Raw genomic sequence first — 5000 nt, forward strand, 5'->3', positions numbered from 1 at the left:
CCTCCCTCTCTCTCTCCCTCCCTCTCTCTCTCCCTCCCTCTCTCTCTCCCTCCCCCTCTCTCTCCCTCCCCCTCTGTACAGTATCACTCTATTAGGTGTGTGATGCTTTATTTTCCAGTCACCTGCATCACCCTAACCTGCTGCTGCTGCTGTCAGTCTGTCTGTCCGACAGCCTGGAACATGTTCAGCTTGTGTTCGAGAGGATAGTGATCGGTTCCTTGTACACCGTGCTGCACCAGAGAGTGAGTCCAGAGCGCGGGGAATCTATACGGCGCAGAGCGCGGGGAATCTATATGGCGCAGAGCGTGGGGAATCGATACAGTAGAGGGGGAGCTGAAATCTATATGGAACGGGGGAAGCGGGAATCTATATGGTACAGGTGGCTGGAATCTACGGTACGGAGGGAGTGGAAATTTATACGGTACAGGAGACTGGAATCTATACGGTACAGGGGACCTAGAATCTATATGGTACGGGGAGCTGGAATCTATATGGTACGGGGAGCTGGAATCTATATTTTACGGGGAGCTGGAATCTATATGGTACGGGGAGCTGGAATCTGTACGGTACGGGGCACCGGGAATCTATACGGTACGGGGGACCGGGAATCTATACGGTATGGGGGACCGGGAATCTATACGGTACGGGGGACCGGGAATCTATACAGTACAGGGGGTAGCTGGAATCTGTACAGTACAGGGGGGAGCTGGAATCTATACGGTACGGGGGGAGCTGGAATCTATACGGTACGGGGTGAGCTGGAATCTATACGGTACGGGGAGCTGGAATCTATATGGTATGGGGAGCTGGAATCTATACGGTATGGGGGAGCTGGAATCTATATGGTACGTGGAGCTGGAATCTATACGGTACGGGGAGCTGGAATCTATACGGTACGGGGAGCTGGAACCTATACGGTACGGGGAGCTGGAATCTATACGGTACGGGGGGAGCTGGAATCTATACGGTACGGGGAGCTGGAATCTATACGGTACGGGGAGCTGGAATCTATACGGTACGGGGGGAGCTGGAATCTATACGGTACGGGGGGAGCTGGAATCTATACGGTACGGGGGGAGCTGGAATCTATACGGTACGGGGGGAGCTGGAATCTATACGGTACGGGGGGAGCTGGAATCTATACGGTACGGGGAGCTGGAATCTATACGGTACGGGGAGCTGGAATCTATACGGTACGGGGGGGCTGGAATCTATACGGTACGGGGGGGCTGGAATCTATACGGTACGGGGAGCTGGAATCTATACGGTACGGGGAGCTGGAATCTATACGGTACGGGGAGCTGGAATCTATACGGTACGGGGAGCTGGAATCTATACGGTACGGGGAGCTGGAATCTATACGGTACGGGGAGCTGGAATCTATACGGTACGGGGAGCTGGAATCTATACGGTACGGGGAGCTGGAATCTATACGGTACGGGGAGCTGGAATCTATACGGTACGGGGAGCTGGAATATATACGGTACGGGGGAGCTGGAATCTATACGGTACGGGGAGCTGGTATCTATACGGTATGGGGAGCTGGAATATATACGGTACGGGGAGCTGGAATCTATACGGTATGGGGAGCTGGTATCTATACGGTACGTGGAGCTGGAATCTAGACAGTACGGGGTGGAGTTGTAATCTATACGGTATGGGGAGCTGGAATCTATATGGCACGGGGGGAGCTGGAATCTATATGGTACGTGGAGCTGGCATCTATACAGTACAGGGTGGAGTTGGAATCTATACGTTATGGCAATGACCGTGTGCTCTAACCCCTCTTTTCTCCCATGCAGGAGTCTGACTTCCCGCGCTTGCAGTCACAACAGGTTTTCCAGCTGCTGTTCCAGGTGTGTGAGGCCCTGCTGTTCCTGCATTCGCGAGGTTATATTCACCGATCCCTCACCTCCCACGCTGTACAACTGGTCAGCACAGACCTGGCTAAACTCTCCAACCTGGAGTATCTGCAGGAGAGGTACCTGCAATACCAAGTGAGGAGGGTGTGTGTGAGGGAGAGAGAGTGTGTGTGAGGGAGAGTGTGTGTGAGCGGGAGAGAGAGAGAGTGTGTGTGAGAGAGAGAGAGTGTGTGTGAGAGGGAGAGAGAGTGTGTGTGAGAGGGAGAGAGAGTGTGTGTGAGAGGGAGAGAGAGTGTGTGTGAGAGGGAGAGAGAGTGTGTGTGAGAGGGAGAGAGAGTGTGTGTGAGAGGGAGAGAGAGAGAGTGTGTGTGAGAGGGAGAGAGAGTGTGTGTGAGAGGGAGAGAGAGTGTGTGTGAGCGGGAGAGAGAGTGTGTGTGAGCGGGAGAGAGAGTGTGTGTGAGCGGGAGAGAGTGTGTGTGAGATGGAGAGAGAGTGTGTGTGAGTGGGAGAGAGAGAGAGTGTGTGTGAGCGGGAGAGAGAGAGAGTGTGTGTGAGCGGGAGAGAGAGAGAGTGTGTGTGAGAGGGAGAGAGAGTGTGTGTGAGAGGGAGAGAGAGTGTGTGTGAGCGGGAGAGAGAGTGTGTGTGAGCGGGAGAGAGAGTGTGTGTGAGCGGGAGAGAGAGTGTGTGTGAGATGGAGAGAGAGTGTGTGTGAGATGGAGAGAGAGTGTGTGTGAGATGGAGAGAGAGTGTGTGTGAGATGGAGAGAGAGTGTGTGTGAGATGGAGAGAGAGTGTGTGTGAGATGGAGAGAGAGTGTGTGTGAGTGGGAGAGAGAGAGAGTGTGTGTGGAGAGGGAGAGAGAGAGAGTGTGTGTGAGAGGGAGAGAGAGTGTGTGAGAGAGGGAGAGAGAGTGTGTGTGAGAGGGAGAGAGAGTGTGTGTGAGCGGGAGAGAGAGAGAGTGTGTGTGAGAGGGAGAGAGAGTGTGTGTGAGAGGGAGAGAGAGTGTGTGTGAGAGGGAGAGAGTGTGTGTGAGAGGGAGAGAGTGTGTGTGAGAGGGAGAGAGAGTGTGTGTGAGAGGGAGAGAGAGTGTGTGTGTGAGCGGGAGAGAGAGTGTGTGTGAGTGGGAGAGAGAGAGAGTGTGTGTGAGAGGGAGAGAGAGAGAGTGTGTGTGAGAGGGAGAGAGAGTGTGTGTGAGAGGGAGAGAGAGTGTGTGTGAGAGGGAGAGAGAGTGTGTGTGAGCGGGAGAGAGAGAGGTGTGTGAGAGGGAGAGAGAGTGTGTGTGAGAGGGAGAGAGAGTGTGTGTGAGAGGGAGAGAGTGTGTGTGAGAGGAGAGAGAGTGTGTGTGAGAGGGAGAGAGAGTGTGTGTGAGAGGGAGAGAGAGTGTGTGTGAGAGGGAGAGAGAGTGTGTGTGTGCGGAGAGAGAGTGTGTGTGTGAGCGGGAGAGAGAGTGTGTGTGTGAGCGGGAGAGAGAGTGTGTGTGTGAGCGCGGGAGAGAGAGTGTGTGTGTGCGCGGGAGAGAGAGTGTGTGTGTGAGCGGGAGAGAGAGTGTGTGTGTGAGCGGGAGAGAGAGTGTGTGTGTGAGCGGGCGAGAGAGTGTGTGTGTGAGCGGGAGAGAGATGTGTGTGTGAGCGGGAGAGAGAGTGTGTGTGTGAGCGGGAGAGAGAGTGTGTGTGTGAGCGGGAGAGAGAGTGTGTGTGAGCGGGAGAGAGAGAGAGAGTGTAGGTGAGAGGGAGAGAGAGAGAGTGTGTGTGAGCGGGAGAGAGAGAGAGTGTGTGTGTGAGAGGGAGAGAGAGAGTGTGTGTGTGAGAGGGAGAGAGAGAGTGTGTGTGAGAGGGAGAGAGAGAGTGTGTGTGACAGGGAGAGAGAGTGTGTGTGAGAGCGCTTGCAAGCGCATTCTCTCCCTCTCGCGAGCGCACTCTCTCCCTCACGCACTCTCTCCCTTTCTCTTACATACACTCTCTCTTACGCTCACTCTGTTTCCTTCTCTCTTACGCATACTGTTTTTCCCTCTGTCTTACACACACACTCTCTCACACACTCTCTCTGTCTCTCACACTCTTTCACACACGCTCCCTCTCGTGCACACACTTCTCTCACGCGCACTCTCTCTGTCTCTCTCATACACACATACTCTCTCAGACACAGTCTCTCTCTCTCTCTCTCGCACATACACTCTGTTTCTCACTCTGTCATGTCCACACTCATTCTTTGTCTCTCTCATAGACACACTCACACATTTTCTCTCTCTCTCACACACTTTCTCATTCACACACACACACACACTCTCTCACACAGTTTCTCACTCAAACACACTCTCTCTCACTTAATTTCTCTCACACACACACACACACTCTCTCTCACACTTACTGTCTCTCACACACAGTGTCTGAATCTCTGTCTCACTCTGGGACAGACAGTGTCTGATTCTCTGTCTCACTCTGGAGCAGACAGTGTCTGAATCTCTGTCTCACTCTGGGACAGACAGTGTCTGAATCTCTGTCTCACTCTGGGACAGACTGTCTGAATCTCTGTCTCACTCTGGGACAGACAGTGTCTGATTCTCTGTCTCACTCTGGGACAGACAGTGTCTGAATCTCTGTCTCACTCTGGGACAGACAGTGTCTGAATCTCTGTCTCACTCTGGGACAGACAGTGTCTGAATCTCTGTCTCACTCTGGGACAGACAGTGTCTGAATCTCTGTGTCACTCTGGGACAGACAGTATCTGAATCTCTGTCTCACTCTGGGACAGAGAGTGTCTGAATCTCTGTCTCACTCTGGGACAGACAGTGTCTGAATCTCTGTCTCACTCTGGGACAGACAGTGTCTGAATCTCTGTCTCACTCTGGGACAGAAAATGTCTGACTCTCTGTCTTGCACTAGGTCTGACGCCACCCTCTGCAGCAACATGTCAGCAGCAGCCGTTCCCCATCAGCTATACAACTGGTTGCCTCCCGAGATCATCTGTGGCCGCCTGGGCTCAGTCCGTTCAGATATCTACAGCTTCTGTGCCGTCACTCAGGAAGCTTTCACAGGTAGCTCACTGTTACAACGCAGAAGGTCATCCTCTTTACCCTGCTTTGTATTCGGGGAAAACTGTTTGGGATGCTGTTAACTGTTCTAGATTAACATTTAGAAAT

Source organism: Carcharhinus amblyrhynchos, unplaced genomic scaffold, assembly GCF_965287045.1.
Source record: "Carcharhinus amblyrhynchos unplaced genomic scaffold, sCarAmb.v2.hapA chromosome_1209, whole genome shotgun sequence".
Classification (NCBI taxonomy): domain Eukaryota; kingdom Metazoa; phylum Chordata; class Chondrichthyes; order Carcharhiniformes; family Carcharhinidae; genus Carcharhinus; species Carcharhinus amblyrhynchos.